Source organism: Barbus barbus, assembly GCF_936440315.1.
Source record: "Barbus barbus genome assembly, chromosome: 22".
In the NCBI taxonomy this organism is placed as follows: domain Eukaryota; kingdom Metazoa; phylum Chordata; class Actinopteri; order Cypriniformes; family Cyprinidae; genus Barbus; species Barbus barbus.
In genome coordinates this window covers 5,685,303-5,703,748 of record NC_136750.1, presented here as the reverse complement: position 1 = coordinate 5,703,748, position 18,446 = coordinate 5,685,303, and positions in this window count along the sequence as shown.

The window sequence follows — 18,446 nt, the reverse complement described above, 5'->3', positions numbered from 1 at the left end:
GATTACACTGATCACACAGCTGAATTCACTGATCACCCCATCACACACACTATTTAACCTGGGACTTGCTCTAGCTCAGGGCCGAGTATTGTTAGCGTTTATCACTCGCATAGCGATAGCAACTCTACAGAGCCATAGCCATTGTTTTAGCCTTAGTCTTGCCTTGTTTTCCTGCCGTGTCTGACTCTGCCTTTGTTTCCTGGATTTACCCCTTTGCCTTGCCGTTTGGACTCTGTTCGCTCCCCGTTTGGATTATTGCTCTCGTCTCTGGATTATCTCTCTGCCTTGCCCCTTTGGATACTGTTCGCTGATCATCGACCCACGCTTGCTCCACGGATTGCTCTGTCTTGCCCTTGCCATACCTGTTTGCCTCTGTCTGACCCTGCCTGTTTCTGACCATGTTCTATAATAAAGCCTTGCACATGGATCCGCACGTCTCACGTCTCGTCAGCCCCGTAACACCTCTACCGTACAGACATGAATTTAAATTTCCTTCAGCCTGAGGCATATTCATTATTGTTCTTTTACATTTGTAAAATAACAACTTTTATATATTAAAAACAAACAAGCAAGCCCAGCCCATATTTTTAAAAGTAACTCAAAATGAATGCATTACTTTCCATAAAAAGTAACTAAGCAATGTAATTAGTAACTTTTTTTTAGGGAGTAACGCGATATTGTAATACATTACAATTAAAAGTAACTTTCCCCAACACTGCACATCACTTCCTCACCATTGGATCTTCTGTGGTGAATGGGTGCCATCACAATGAGAGTCCAAACAGCTGATAAAAACAGCTGCACATTTGTGAGAAACAAATTCATCATTAAGACAATAAGTCAAATGATAACCTTACGTAAACAAAGCAGAAACATCAAAATCATTCATTTTAAAGGGATAGTTCAACTAAAATGTCATATGCTGGAACACCATTCTAATGAACACGTGAACGACAGCTAGTGGAAGCTGGAGATTTACAATTTATAGTTTTAAATATGGATATGTTTCTTACGCAAATGCCTCACTTTGCTTCAAAAGGTCTTTATTAAGCCATGTGGAGTTCTTTTATGATTGATAGATGCACCCTTTTGGGCTTCAATATCTTTTTTCCAAAAATTCAGTCATTTACCCCTAAATGGATTGGGGGTGAGTTTTTCTCATTGTGTTTACGATTTTGACATTGTGATATTTGGTAATGAAAACTATATAGATTATTGGATAACTGGTATATTATTTTGTAAAATGTGTTAATCCAACTGAAAAAATTAAATAAAAAAAAAGTGCAGTATCATAAACAATTGGGGCTGACATTTTCTTTGTTATTTTTTGCCACTGATTAGTTTCATAGCTTTTGCTCAGACTCGTATCAGTATAAATGACATTTCATTTTACGGAATGGAAATGCAATATTCGCAAAAAAGGCCTAATAGGCTAGTGCAGTTCCTTTCATGATCAGTTTATTGATGTTTCTGCTTCAACCCTTCCCCTTTTAAGTATCTGTGCTAAATGAAATCAAACAAACCAGAGTTTCCTGTATTAAGCTCTGTACCAATTATGAGACTTGATCAATAACACCCTCCCTCTAGATAACACTCAGACACAGGGCCGGAAAACCTTCAGTGGCCACTCTTGAAGGAGTGCTCTCCATAGTGAAACCCTAATGAGATACATCGCTATGACATCTAAATCAATATCCATGTTAAATATAAATATGTACATAGTTTGGTAGCTCATGCTTGCTGGAGTCTGGTGGAAAACTGCAAATAAATCAATGACTCTGCCCGTAATGTAATGTAACACCCCTCTTTCCCCCTGTCTGTTCTGGGATCTAAGAGTAATGCAGCACAAATGTAATTTATTTGCAAGCAAATTCATATCTGATATCAAATTATAGTTTAGATATGATAAGGGAAATACATTTGTATCTACATATGGAAATAAAGATCTGATATAGATCTGTCATTTCCACTTAGAAGTCAATACAGGCACTTTAATGTCTTTTTTTTTTTTTTACTTACCTTCTCCAGGGTCTCAGAAACTTTTCAAATTGCTCAGAAAGGTCTCAGAAACAATGTATTTTTGCTACTTTTCAAATGTGTGTATATATATATATATATATATATATATATATATATATATATATATATATATATATATTGTGGCGGGAGGAACAAACGACAGACACAGTGGGCATGGTGTCAGGCCTCGGAGAGGTTTTTATTAAACAATAATAAACAAAATAGTGTCCAAGGGGAAAAAGTGTCCAAAATAAACAGGGGATCTGGTGTCCTCGTCGTGCTGCGGGGCTTGTGAAGGAGGGCAGTGTTCAGAAAGGAAGGGTCCAGGGAAGGGGCGGAGTCCAGCCGCCGCCACTCGCTCCCGGACCCGAGAGGGGAACGCGTGCAGCCACCGGACTCCGCCCCTTCCCTGGACCCTTCCTTTCTGAACACTGCTCTTGTTGAATGTAAAGTCAAAACTTAGAGGGTCCAGAAAAGTTCTAGCTCACATCCTCTTAGGATCTAACAAAACCGCAGACTGCAGTGGCGTCACTTACGTGTGATCTTCATCGAATGAAGTGATTATTTTCTCTTTAATACAGATGATGCCAATGTATTTTTCGATGAGTCCACTATGTTTGTAATAATAACGTTACCTGCTTGACACATAGTAATGTGTACAATGGACACCGCTGTCACGCTGCGACCACAACCTCTTGAAGTTGTCTAATTTGGCATGGTCTCCCTGCTGCACTAATGGTAGTAAGACTTTCCTCTTTGTGTACTTGACATATTGTGAAGTATTCCTATCTCAAAGATTAGGCTAATTGTATATGTGTATAAGGAAATTATCTTTAACTAACTAACTAAATAAATAAAACTAATGAGAAAGGCTTATGGGGAAATTCCTGTTAGCTCTGAATACTGAAGCCTGATCTGTTTTTACGTTTGTGTAGCTGCACAAACAAATGGTGTGAGTGGCATTTTGTTAGAATGTTCACCTTCAGCCTGAAGATCATCTCCTCGCAGCAGAAGCGTCTTTCAGTGCTTCCACTGTGGCCATCCGGCGATCTTGGAAGCAAATTTCTTAGCGGTGTTGTTTTAAGCCCGGTACACACCAAGCCAACGGTCGGCCGTTGGCTAACGTCTGGCCGCCGGTGAACGACGGTCGGGCAAGTTTGTTTGGTGTGTTCCTCTTGTTGGGCTCACATCGACGGTAGTTTGCACGTCGGGCCATCGGGGACCGTCGGTGAGAGAGAGAACTCTGATTAGATGTTCAGTTTAGGGAACGAGTCCATGCAGGAGAATTAAAGCGAAAGTGATGAAAATGGGCAGGTAAATGAAGACAAAAGGCTGTTTTTTGATGTGACATGATCTTGCCAAAGCATTCCAATATACAAATATTTTCATACTACATGAGCTGCTTAAACAAATGAAAGTTATCAACGTTACTGATATTCAAAATGGTAAGCAAGCACTGCTTTGTTTACGTTTCTTATATCTGCGTTTATCTCGTATAGCTTTGTTTTGGTTTCTCCGTTTGAATAACAAATATTTACTATTGATAGCTGCTGATATAGACAGCTAACTCCTCTCACGCAGGCGCAGAATGCACATGTTTAGTTTGCAGTCAGCTGAAGCCTGTGCTGTGTGTTCACGTGCAGCTTTTTTGTCCGACACTGCCGATGCGAGGCGACAACAATCGGCTTTCATCGCCGCTAGTTCTTTGAAGTCGGCTTGGTGTGTACCGGGCTTTAAACGTCACACCATGAGTATGGCTCATGCAAGACAGGTACAGAGAGTATGTCGCTTGCTGCCTACTTCATTTGTGGATCGCCGTCTTTCATGAATGTGGCTCTCCCTCATCCACTCTCATGAGGATTCGTCCTACGAGCCTCAGAAGAAGGAAGAAAACAGCATGGCAATGGAATGTATTTATCAGGCTCGAGTGAACTCACACTGGCACAGGTCCCACGTGCTTCACTCTCCCAACAGCACCTATTATTTCACATGAGGATCAGCACCCATCATCTGCAGCAAGCGGCTTGATCTCTTTTGGCTGATCAGAGGAGAAAGCAGTTACTAATGACTCCGTGTGGCTGACAGCTTCGGATGCAGAGGAGTGGGCGTGTTCCAGAGAGGATCCTGGCACCTGTACTCCCAAAGACTAAGGCTGCCAGCTATGAAGTAGAAACTGTCCTGCTGGATACACCCAAACAGTGCATGATAACTGAACTAAGTTATCTTTTGTGCTAATACTGTCAAAACAAGGTTTATGTATAGACTCGGTTATGTCTAAAATGAAAGTAAACAGCTGAGAGAAACGAATGCGTGCCTGTATATTTGATGGGAGCAGGTCTTAAAGGGACAGTACTAAACATGCTACTGACTGTAATTAAAGGGATAGTTCACCCTAAAATTGTATTTCTGTCATTATTTACTCACATGTTGTCCCAAACCTGTATTAATTTATTTTTTGAGCTGAACACAAAAGAAGATAATTTGGAGAATCTGGGTAACCAAACAGTTGCTGGTGCACATTGACTTTGATAGTAGGAAAAAAAAAATATTATGCAAGTCACTGTGGACCAGCAACTGTTTGGTTTTCCACATTCTTCAAAATAGCATGTATGTTCAGCAGAAGAATGAAAGTCATTGAGGTTTAAAACAACTTTTGAGTGAGTAAATGATGGTATAAAAATAACACTATTTTTATTTTTGAGTGAATTATTCCTTTAATGTTAATAAAAAACCAAAACACAGAGAAAAATCACTCACTACTCTTGACCGAACAACTTTAATACAGTTGCTTTAATAGGAATCAATCTATATAGTGTTTTATTTTTATATTTGTTCATTCAATTTCTTGAATGCTTCTGCTAAATACACCTATTGTCGCCTACCTGAAAATAAAACACTGTTTATTTTATTTATAAATTGTGTGTATTTGTAATGTGTATCTTTGTTCTCATTTTTTAATAACAAAGATAAAATAATGACAAAATATTTTTTATCTTCACCCACTTTGGCCTAAATATCCACTATCCGTTTTTATATTTTGTTACCTTAAAAGGCTTTATAATATGGAAATTAATTTGGCTGTAATGCTCAAACAACTTGCAAAATATAAAAGCCAACATGACAAAGAATAGTGATAAAATTGTGAATCGTGATTATTTAAAAAAAAAAAAAAAATCGTTATATGATATTTTTGCCACATTGGCCACCCCTAGCCAAGGGGGACCAAACCCATCACCCAGCCCAATCCATCCACATCTGCTTCATTGAAGGTTCACAGAATCATGTAGCCTTCATTATCCATATTGGAAGACGTTTGAAACAACTAGAACTATTCCTAGAGCTGGCCTCCTGGTCAAACTGAGCAGCTGATGGAGAAGGGCCTTGTCTAGACTGGTGACCAAGAAGCTGATGGTCACTCTAGTTGAGCTCCATGATCAAAATATGCAAATGGGAGAAACCTACAGAAGAAAAAAACATCCCTGCAACACTCCACCGATCTGGGCTTTATGTCGATGTAGCCAGACTCAATCTTCTCCTCAGTGAAGACACACAAAAAGACTGTGAGAAACAAGATTCTGCGGTTTGATGAACCTCAATTCCAAGCATACTGTTTGAAGGAAACCAGGCACTGCTCATCACCTGCAGAGTACCATCCAAAAAGTAAAGTGTGCTGGTATCAGCCTCTGTGCGGCTGTTTTTCAGCGGCAGGGACTGAGAGACTCGTCAGAGTAGAGGAAAAGCTCAATGCTTTGTCATTATGGTGTATGCAGTTCAGATTATAATTTAAAGCAGTTTAACATAAGGCTGCTACATAACAAAACGTGAAATAAATGAAGGGGTATGAATACTTTTGCAAGGCACTGTATATAGCAGTCGGCTCCGCCCTTTTTGGCCTTCTGAAGCGCCTTTTGTTCGTGCAGCTACACGAACATGAACAAATCAGGCTTCATTATTCAGAGTAAACAGGAGTTTCCCCATAAGCATTTCATGCAATGCTAGTTCCCTTGAGGTTGCGTCAATAACCAGAACATTTTCTGTCACTCATTTGCACATCAGATAAATTATATCATGTCATCATGAGGGTCAATTAACCTTGCTGAAGTCTTTGAAACTATCAAAAGCCATTTGTGTTAATGTGTCATCCTCAAAATGTAACAAATTCTAAAAATATGAAGTTATTTAGTTTCAAAATGAAATTCCTAAAATCATAATATCAGTCTGACAACATGTTTATCACTGTTATTGTTATAGCCATCTTTAGATCATACAGATAGCCCACTGTCCATGACATCCAGCATGACTTGAGGTGAGTCCAGGATCAATAATGCAGGCGATGAGGATAAGGAGCCCTTAACAGCCTTAATATGACTGAATCCATACTGCAGCACTTTTCCATACTTCACCAATACTGGATTTAGCTGTTCTTGCTCTGCAAACTGATTGTTGTATTGATTGTGAATATTTAAATGTCCCATCTGTGTTGATCCTCTGGCTCTGGAGAGGGATATTAATGAGACATTCCAGATATCTCATTTTTGAACCCTGACCTTGCCAGAAGAGTTTACAATATAAGACCATGTAGGGACAGGTTTTATTCTCTGTGAATGATTGTATATCTTGGATTTAACCTTCTTCTCAACTTGTTTTCTTTCAGTGAGCACAGGTTTTGTATTATTTTTTTAAATAAATTTAATACATTTTCAACTGATTGGAGCTTTTGCACCTCAGTTTTTGAGTGAACATTGCCAAAATCATCAACAGATAAATGCTCTCCCACCAAATAGACCATGTAGAATGTAGTTTTGTTTGTTTGTTTGTTGGGTGCGGTTCGCTTTCACACCGCCCTTTTTGCAAGTGAACCAGAAATTATAAACAAAACCACTAAGGTCATCCATTCATTTGACAGAAATTCTCAAGTAGGGAACAGCAGGAAGTTTGAAAACAGGCTAATCATGGAGATTTTTCGTAGTGCAATTATTATTTTGCTGATTTTCTGTTATCAGCTACAAACGCAATATGAAGACGCTTATGAACATTAGATGAGACAATGTCATTATACGATGTTGTAACAAAGATTTTGCAAAGACGAAGAAGTGCTGCAAGACGGTCCTGGCGGAGAGAGCATGCTCTTATGTGCGCCTACCATGGCATACTGACAGTGGCACTGCGCAGAAGAAGGATAAGGTATAAAGAAAGAGAAAGTGAAACCTAAAAAAACAGCATGCATAGGAAAGTGATTGCAGCCTTTCGCAAGTGTCAGCTAACTGCACAGTCGCCCAACCCCCCCCCCCCCCCCCCCCCCTCAACGTGACCTGTGGCCCCTAGAAATTGAAATTGTTAATACAGTTACTATTACTGCATACTACAATGTGTAGGCATTTCATCACTCCAAATTACATAGTAAAAATCCTGTTGCACTCTGCTTAGGCACACAGTGCTTTTTCACCTGATTTTTTCTGTCATAGGAGGTAGTTATCAGTGTAATTAAAGACAAAATCTACACTCTAAAGTGTTGAATATCCTATAGACTATCTATGGTTAATAGGTAAGCCTGTTGTAGTTTGAGGTTGTTTCCTCAATGTGAAATTGACTCAATCTATTTCTATTTTTTTCTTCCCTCCCTAAAGGAGAATCTGGGTCAATCCACACTGTCAGGATTGGTGGCAATTTATCAATAATAACTGGACTGACAGAGAGTGGTTGCTGAATTTCAGAATGAAAAAAGGCACATTCATTCATCTATGTGGTATTCTCCGGCCCTGTTTAACCCGCCAACACACCAGATCCAGAAGACCACTCTCTGTAGAGATTTGTTTAGCAATTTGTCCGTGGAGGCTTTGGTGTTGGTATGTACACTTGTTGCCTCGTCATCCAAGAAGTTGTCACAGCCATAAATACAATCCTGAAACCACTGTACATCAAAACACCCTCTGATGCGGATTTGAGAACCAAGGTTTTATTGATGAGTGGGAATTCCCCCAAGTTACTGCAGCCATTGATGCCTCCCATATACCTATCAAGGCTCCACCTAACACACCAGAGGACTACTTTCACCGGAAACGCCAATATTCAGTCATCCTTCAGGCTGTGGTAGACAACAAAATAAAGTTTTGGGACATACATCCAGGAAGAGTCCATGATGCTTGTGTTTTTGCCCTTTTATCTCTTTTTGATTGGTGCCAGAGCGGCAGACTGTTGCCACAATGGACTGAAATATTTGAGGGAGTAAATGTGCCTCTTATGATCTTAGGGGATGCTGCCTATCCATTACTCCCCTGGCTTACGAAGCCATTCCGAGAAGGCAGAGGAGTGACTGCTGAACAGATCAACTTCAACTACCGCCTGAGTCAGGCAAGGAGGACTGTTGAGAGAGCCTTTGGGCGCCTCAAAGGTCGATGGAGAGGCCTCCTTAAGCAATATGAGGCACACATTTCTCTGGTCAGCCAAATAATTTCAGCAGGTTGTGGATTACACAACTTTTGTGAAGTCCACAGTGAAATGTTCAATGAGGGAGACTATGAATAGGATGAAGGTGAAGTGGAAGACAGAGAGAATTGTGAGCAGGCTGGAGACCTGGGGGCTCAGGACATTAGAAATTCACTGTGTGTGTATTTTTCAAGGATAGGGGTAATGTTAGGGTGCCTATAGAATTTAGTTAGCCAAATTGAAGAAATTGTTTCCTTGTCATTGTTTTGATTCAAATTAAATAGTTCAGTTGTTGTTCATATGTAGCATTGCATATGTGTGTGTGAAAGTGGGTTACAGCAAAAGATACTTCGCCAGCAGCCAAAGTTGACCACTGGATTTTAATGTGGTGGTTAAATTTAATGACTACAACTGAGTTTTGTAACAACAACAACAACAAAAAACTTTATTGCTGAAGTAGAAAAATGTTTTACATGTTCTCTACAACACTTTTCTGTGTCAAGAAATGTTCTTCATAGTATTTAAAATAAAAGCATCCTTTTTTATATCCAAGGTTCTGTAATGAGAATAGTTACCAAAAAAAAAGAAAAAAAAATCTTTGTTGATAGAAAATTAACATGCTAAAATGTCCCTTCTTTGCTCATCATTTCACAAATGTTGAGTACACTTATTTCAAACAATAAAACAGAAAACATAGTTTGCAACAATAAATTGTCATGCAAATACACTCAGTAACACATGTAAACTCACAACAATGAGCCTAACTTGAACAATTATAATACAAACTGGAACGCATAACGCTGTATGAGGTAGACTTCTGTGCAACTACGCCATTTACAATTTGTAGAAATGCTCACTGGCATTCACTTGATGCAGTACATCGGACATAGGCAGGTTGCCATGTGATTCAATAGATTAAACATTTCCAGCCTCTTCATCTGGTCTGACCATGGCTGCATCCAAAAAATGAAAAATACTGCCTTCGGAGGCAGCCTTCCAAGGTAGGAAGACATCAAGGCACATCCGAATCCAAAGTTAGCTTCACTTCCTATCTCATGAGATACCTTCTTCTGATCGATTTTTGAAGGCGGCATAGATGTGTCCTTTGCTGGCTTCAATATCCCACAATCATGTGCATTCCATTTAGTGACGGTTGAGCTAAAAAAAAATAAAGATGGCGTCTAAAAATTGCATTTGGTGGTTAGTCCCTTTCAGTCGGTCACTCCGAGTCACGTCGGATAACCGACGAAATTGGGATCTCACCAGAGAGACCTAGCCACTTCGAGTGTAACTAAATGAGCCAATGGACATTGGCATGCGGTAATTCGCATCAAGCTGCCGCTCATCACACCGTGAGTATAAGAGGCAGCAGGTGCACCGCATTAATTAATCCTTCCGCTTCTGAGCCGAGCGGTAGTGGTTGAAGCTACTGCTCTCCCTTTCCACAAGAGAGTGTTCTGCGAGTGTGGGCATTATGGCTCAGCAGAGGTGGTCACATCGTACGGGAGAGAAATATCATCTTCCTGCTGACAGCCACACTAGGAGTGTGCGGTGGCCAGCTCCCCTGCGTGCTTCAGCGCTGAAAGAGCAAATTTATCTTAAAGAGCAACATGGGTGATTGCGTCTTTTTAAAGATGTCTTATCACCCGTGCGTTTCTGGCTGTGGTTGTTTCCTGCCACCTCAGGATGGTTACGATCGCTGCCTCACGTGCCTGTGCATTCAGTACGTTGAGGAAGCTTTCGTGGATGGTTCATGTTCTTCTTGTGGGGACATGCCCATCTCGGAGTTGCGTAATAGACTCCATTATGTCAAACATGGCGGAGTCCCTCTGCTTCGGAGTCCTCTCAGTGCCCCCCTCCGGTGCCATTCTTTCCGGAAATGCATGAGGAGCTTACAAGATCGTGGAAGGCACCTTTCACTGCCCGAAACAAATCTTGTGGCTCCTCCGCCCTTACCACCCTCGATGGTGGGCCACTTTGGGGTATGCAGGCATCCCCTCGATGGAGCGGTCTGTGGCCATGCAGCTGTGTCCAAGAGCTGCTACCACCCTGTGGGGTGACCCGTGTCTCCCCTCACGAGCCTGTAAGTATTCATCAGGTCTAACTGGCAGTGCATATAGAGCCTGTGGTGAGGCGGCTTCTGCCCTCCATGCCATGGCGTTACTGCAGGTCCACCAGGCCAAAGCCCTGAAAGACCTGCACGAGGGTGGTCACGATCTGGTGGTTCTACATGAGTTGCGTGCTGCGACGGACCTCGCGCTTCGAGTGATGAAGGTGACAGCACAGTCTCTGGGTCGTGCGATGTCCACGCTAGTGATTCAAGAGTGCCATCTCTGGCTGTGTCTCGCTGACATGAAGTAGCAGGAGTAGGTACAGTTCCTGAATGCTCCTGTGTCACAGACCGGCCTCTTCGCTGTTGAGAGCTTTTCCCAGCAGTTCTCGGCAGCACAGAAGCAGACTGAGGCGATCAAACACATCATGCGCCGGAGGAAATCTGCTGCTTCCACTCCGGCAGCAGTCCCTCAGCCTGCTCGTCGCCATGGGCGCCTCCTGTGGTTGCACGCACTCCCACGCAGCCGCAGCAGCCTTCCACCAGGAAGCGTCGTGGAGCCGGTCGCATGCAGGACGCCCGTCCAGGCCCCCGCCAAACCTGGCGGCAAGCGCAAGTGCAAGAGGCCCTGAAACGGGTGACCCAGAGATGGAGGAGACTGCTCATCGGGAGATAGTGACTGCACCACTCCCTCCCACGGAGGAGGGCCGGGTGGAGAATCTGTCGTTTCATTCTGTTTTTGTTCCACCGCTGGCCCAGAAGCCAGCAGTACCCAAAACTTAATTAAAAGAGCAGTTTCCTCAGTCTCTGGGTCTCAAGAGGAGGAGAGTTACGAGCAGTGCATCACGGGTTCGCTTCCCTCCTCCTCTCTCGCCAGCGGGCAGCAGTGGGTTGCCCAAAAGCACCCCTCCTGCCCATTCGTGCAACCAGGTAAGGGCGGTAGCACTCGAGTCCCCGCTTCAAGTCGTCACAAGCCAGGCTGTCACAAGCCTCAAGCCGGGTTCCTGTGTTTCCTCCCACATGTTACACACCCAGACCCCGCCCCCTGCCATCACAGGCCCCGGGCTGGGTCCCCGTCTTCCACCTCGCTGCCCCAACGCGGGTACGGTCTCTCGGAGCCTGGCTAGTGCTCCCCAGTCCGTCTCGGTGGCTCCTTCGGACCATCAGATTCGGCTACGCAATTAATTTCGCCCAGCGTCCCCCCCAGTTCAGGGGCTCCGGTTCACTTCAGTCAAGGCCGTCGATGCCGCTGTCTTACATGCGGAGATTGCAGTCCTACTGGCAAAGGACGCGATAGAGCTGGTACCTCCAGCCGATATGAGGTCGGGGTTTTACAGCCCTTACTTCATTGTGCCAAAGAAAAGTGATGGGTTACGACCGATCTTGGATCTGCGAGTTTTGAACCGTGCACTTCACAAGATGCCATTTCAAGATGTTCAGAATTGGTCCCCTAGATTGGTTTGCAGCGATCGAAAAGAAGGATGCGTACTTTCATGTCTCGATCCTCCCATGACACAGGCCATTCCTGCGATTCACGTTCGAGGGTCGGGCATATCAGTACAAGGTGCTGCCCTTCGAGCTGTCCCTGTCACCTCATGTCTTCACCAAGGTCGCGGAGGTGGCCCTTGTTCCCCTGAGAGAACGGGGTGTGCGCATCCTCAACTACCTCATACTTGCACAGTCTCGCGAGCAGTTGTGCACACACAGGGACCTGGTGCTCAGGCACCTCAGCCAGTTGGGCCTTCGGGTCAACTGGGAAAAGAGCACACTTGTGCCAATGCAGAAGATCTCTTTGCTTGGCATGGAGTTGGATTCGGTCAACCAGACAGCACGCCTCACCCAGGAACGTGCTCAGTCGGTGCTGAACTGCCTCAAGACTTTATCAGGCAGGATGGCGGTCCCACTGAAACACTTTCAGAGGCTCCTGGGACATAAGGCTGCAGCATATGAGACCGCTTCATCACTGGCTCCATGGCCGAAACCCGAGGTGGGCGTGGAAACGCGGTACTCATCAGCTTCAGATTACACCGCAAAACCTTCAGCCCGTGGTCAGATCCCTCATTCCTTCGGGCAGGAGTGCCCCTGGAGCAGGTATCCAGGCATGCTGTGGAATTCACGGATACCTCGGCCACCGGCCGGAGAGCCACGTACAACAGGCACGCAGTGTCAGGGGTATGGACAGGTCCCCAACTGCATTGGCATATCAATTGCCTCGAGCTGCTGGCAGTACGCCTTGCCTTGAGCCACCTCAGAGGGCAAGGACGTTCTGGTCTGTACGGACAGCACTGTGACCGTTGCGTATATCAACCGGCAAGGCGGTTTACGCTCCCGTCGCAACTCGCCCACCACCTCCTCCTCTGGAGTAAGAAACATCTGAGGTCCGTTCATGCAATCCACATCCCAGGAGTGTTCAATCGGGCAGCCGACGAGCTGTCTCGAGCAGCACTTCCAGGGGAGTTTAGACTCCATGCCCAAGCAGTTCAGCTGATTTGGGAACGGTTCGGAGTTGCGCAGGTGAACCTGTTTACATCTCCAGAAACCATCCACTGCCAGTGGTTCTACTCCCTAACCGAGGCAACGCTCGGCTCGGATGCACTGGCACACAGCTGGCTTGCACAAATATGCATTTCCCCAAGTGAGCATACTAGCACAGACACTGTGGAAGATCAGGGAGGATCAGGCAGGTCTTGGTAGTTAGTGGCTCCTGTAAGACATTGTTAATAATCCTACATATATTTATTTTATTATTTAGCTTTTAGGGAATCACTCTTAAGAGTTGATCTTCATATGATTAATTGATATTAATCAGAATGTCCAACTTATGCCTTGTTAACGACTTGTCCAGCAAGCATTAATCTCAGCACGTTATTTCTTAACGCTTTGTTTATTTAATTCGTGGCCAACGATTAAAATAACCAAATAGTTAACTTAGTTCTCAGACTCATGAGCGTAGGTAAAACGCGATCTTTTTGGCAACTAATTACGACATGTAAAATCCATAGCACAGACAAGAGATTTCTTAATAAAGTCAAAGTTTTATTCACTATTCTAACACAACATTAACTAGACAACATAAAACAGACATAAACACACACATTCGTTGCAATGGGTTGTTATGCTCTGAAGAGAGTCTTCATTTCTAATGCTAGCTCTTCAACCTGAGGAAACTCATAGACAGAGAATCATTCTATCTTTACTCTCAACCGAGAGGTATCCCGGTTTCAGTCAATAAAGAGATTTTGCCTTACTGTGCCTTCAGTTGTTTCCGATCGAACTCAGTCTTTCCTTCGGTTCAAATTCAGGCTTTTTCCTCAGGTGAATTCCGTCCTTTGCTTTGGTCGAGACGGACCGCGTGTGGATTGGCTGCTCGGTAGGTCGTGTGACGCGGTTACTCTTCAGTGATTGGAGGATCTCGTTCTGACGTGATGAAGCTTTCAGGTCTATTCAGGTCTTAGAAGTTTAACTTTGATCGCTGTGCAATGCCTTCGCCGTGATGTTAGAGGCCAGAAGCGCTTTGCAGCGTGAGCAGAACGAGAGACGAGCGAGACGTGTGTGAGTCTCCTTTAGTTTTCAACTCCAACCAAAACTTTCGGTTGTGCATCTGGTTTTAACGGGCCAATTTGAGACCCGCCTTTGGGCGCGTGGTCCAATCGCAAGTGTTTCTGTGGGGCGTTTGATCCAATCGGAAGTGTTTCTGTGGGCGGAGCCCCGCCCTGCACAATTGCGTGTTTTGCATACATTATCTTGTTCAGTCATTCGTCACATAAAACAAATTATTGCAAGCAAGTTTCTATCCGTTATTGTAATCATGGGTTGATAAAACGGATCATTTTCATTCAACCATAATATTCTGCATAAGGTTAGCTTTCTAAAGAAACCAAACACTTATATTTTGATATGCACAAAAATACACGTGACCACAGAGGATATTACTGGGTTAAATACATTGATTAAACCATCCCAAATTCTAAATGACACAAATAGCAGGTGAACTGAACATCTAGTGATCAGGTAAACTTATACATTCTGGAAACAGATTTACCATAGATTTAAAATAATGCAACAGCTTATAAATGTCACAAATACAAACTTCTTAATACATGTATAGATATATTGTATATAGTGTTTCTTTTTTTTGAGTATATTTTGAAGGATCTGCTTTCTCAGAGACGGGGCACCCTCTGGCACCCGCGTCCGGACCGGTGGAAACTCCACATGTGGTCCCTGGATGGAACGCAGAGGTTCTAGTTGATGTACCCCAGGAGGTAGCACTCACTATCGCTTTAGCACGTGCACCGTCCACAAGACGGGCCTATGCTCTAAAGTGGAACCTGTTCGTTGAATGGTGTTACTCTCACCATGAGGACCCCCGGAGATGCTCGATCAGAGCCGTGCTTTCCTTTTTGCAACAAGGGTTGGAGCGTAGGCTGTCCCCATCCACCTTTAAGGTTTATGTTGCTGCCATTTCTGCTCACCACGACCCCGTAGAGGGGAGGTCGGTGGGGAAGCACGATCTGGTTGTGAGGTATCTTAGCGGGGCCAGGAGGTTAAATCCTCCTAGGCCTCCCTCCCTACCCTCTTGGGATTTGGCACTGGTGCTAAGAGCCCTACAAACTGCCCCCTTTGAGCCTTTGCAGTCAGTCGAGTTGAAGTTTCTCTCTATGAAATTGCCAAAATTATCCACTGAGATTTTCAAGCAATTTTTAAAAGGCGGATAATTTTTTAACACCAAATTTGATAAAGAATGTGAATCTTAACCAAATTTGTTAATGATTTGCATCGTACAAATTCATACAAAATCATCATCTTGTAAAATAGCTACATTTTCCTTTGAGATCTAATCAAGATGTAAAAAAGACAAAAAGTAGTATATCAAATATTGTGCAAAACAGGGTTCTTTCATTTGATTTAGTTATTTCTTAGTACTGAATAAAAATATTCAAATGTTGATATAGTTCTTTGCAGAATCTGCCATGTGCTCAGAATGCATTCATTATGGGATTGGTTTTATACATGTGTTGCCATAAAGTTTGGCTAAAATGAACTATTTTAGAAGGCAGCATAATTTGAGACAGCCTTCACATCATGAACGATGCTCAAAAAACTTACAAGGCAGCTTAGAGGGTTTTGAGTCACAGCCAATTTTGGAGTGTTAGGCCTCCTTGATTCAGTCTAGAAGTATGATTTTCAAGGATAAGTGAAAATTAGAAAAGAAATGGCCCACTTAACACTGTATTCATGAAATCAAACACTATTTTTTTGTGTATGAATGATATTATTGAGATGTGATGTAAGATATGTGGAGGAGGTTTGATTTTTCCACATTTAGACATACAATAGCCAAACAACACCTCCGATTCGCACACTGAACTGCTCATAGCATGGAGGTGTTTGACTACAAAATGAAGAGCTACTGCGTGGGGTGACCTGGCACCATGCACGGCTGTTATTTAACGTATGCTCCTAATTAAGAAAACATTGTTTTATATTTGTGGAGGAGGATTTGTGGGGAAATCAGTTAGTTTTCACACTGAAAAAGCTGCATGAAGAATCTTCAAATAAATATCCCTTAGTTTTTCTTCTATTTACTTTTAGGGTAAAGCATTACAGTTTACTTTTTACTTGAAATAAGGACTTTTATGAGCACCTGAATTTGCACATGGAATGCAAAACATATAAAACATTTCTTTCCTGAAAATCTAGATAAAACCAATAAATTTGTTTAGAAAATTCCACTGCGAGTTTCCTATGTCTTGTAACTGCAGATTGTGTCCACATTGTGAAACCAATGAAAATGTTCTTCTTGTGTCAGATTATAAGGAAGTACATTGGTTTCTAAAAATGTTGTTGGGAATAGTGAATACAGTCTCTTCCAGCTGTGGCTCGGACCATTTTAAATTAAGCTAACCTCTGGTCTCGCTCTCCTGCCTTTAACTGTTGGCACACACAGTTTTTTTTTTTTTTCACCTCTCTGTGGCCCAATCAGAATGAAAAAAAATGCATCTTGGAAGCGCAGAACAGTATGGACCAAGTTCAAGTATCCTTCACAAAACTGCAGCCATGTTTTAAGTCTTTGCAGTTAAATGTAGCTTGAAATTGGCAAGTATTTTTTTATTTTTTTTTTAGTGGAAACAAGTGTTTGTATAAGCAACAATAAAAAAGTGCCATTTTGACACATTTGGCTGCTCTAACCTGAAATTGTATATGTACTTTAACCTATCTGAAATGAAGTTTCAGTGCAAACATTGCTGTGAACTAACAGCAAATGAATAAAAGTGGCTAAAATATTAACAAATATCTAAAGAGTAATGATACAACTGTTGATTTTTACTCCATTTTAAACGTCACAGAATAAGTCCCCATTAAATCAAACCGTTGTGTGACGTTTTGTGTATTTTATACATCTTAACCTTAATCTATAAACAACAGTGCTCCAAAACAATGACAGATTCCATATTTACAAGAAATATGAATTTAAATTGATTCAAAATGTACAGTCTCATACCACCAATACGATATGAGTCCAAGTGTTTTGGTGACATCCGTCTTCACTTCAGCTTTAGACTTTTTTCCAATCAAATTCTCCAACCCTGGAAAAAAAAAAAAAAAAAATCTAACAGCATCCTGAAGACCTTGATTAGCTGGTTCAGGTGTGTTTGATTAGGGTTGGAGCTAAACTCTGCATAGACACCGGCCCTCCAGGATAAATGTTCCCCACCCCTGCTATAGAGCAGTGGCTCTCAATTCCAGTCCTGGGGACCCCCTGCTCTGAACATTTTGCAAGTCTCCCTTATTTAACACACCTGACTGAGATCATCGGCTCATTAGTTCAGTCAACGCCACTAGCTGAAGGCATGCCTGCAACCATTAGCCGAAAAAGTGTAACAGCTAAAGCTAATGCTTCCGGTCTGGCAGTACGTGGGAAAGGAGACCAGAGGCTGTTTTTTTTATTAATGGATGTCAATGGAGGAGAGGCTGCACTACGCTGAATAAAAAAGCTTTTTAAAGGAAACGGCTTAACATTTAATGAATCGATAGCCTGTCTGCTAATCTTCAACATGTTTTACACTAAGTAATACTTTTGAATTGAACTATTTTTAGAGTTTACCATGAAAAAATGCCGTTTTATAAGAGAAGACACTGACTTTTTGTGACAGATGGGATTCAGCTTACGGCACTTCTCATTCATTCCTATGGGATCCATTAATGCCGATTGAGTGTCGTACAACTCTGACTGAAATTCAATGTCGTCAAGGCTGTAATGTGATTGGTTATTAAGGGACACGTGATCGAAGTTAGCCAATACGCTTTCTCCAATTCATAGCTTTCAGTCACGTGACCGGCTCAAAGACCTGGAGGGCAAAACAACCATAGGACTGCAGCACAAGCCTGTTAATTTTCCTTCTGTTTCACATCCGCAAATGTTTAGATCACCTCTCATAAGAATAAAAACAAAGGTATGTGAACAAAATGGCCATTTGCAATCAATTTTAAGCACCCGTGGCAATATCTCAGTCATTAAACAGTGTAACGTTGTAAAAACACTTAAAGTGCCTTAATATATTTAAAACAGTAATAATAAAATATCAAATTCAGTAATTTCTATATTACTGATGCATAGTTTGCATAGGCAAGCAGATGAGATCGGAATATGAACGCAATCCGCTTAATGGTTCAATGTTTTCCTTCTAATGGTTTTCCATGGGAAACAATTTAACGTGAAACTTTGCATATTGTGTTTATATTCTGGCTTCGCCTGTCCAAAATATGCATCATCAATAAGGTGTTTACTGAATTTCGCCTTTTAATATATGCATTTTAATACTTAATGCAAACTGCGTAAAAATAACTGGTGTTATAACCAGTGGAGCAAAGCTTCATTTGGCCCTCCAGGTGGGCGTTCCTATAAGAGTGTGACTTCACGTGAAAACTATCAATAGTAAGTAATACA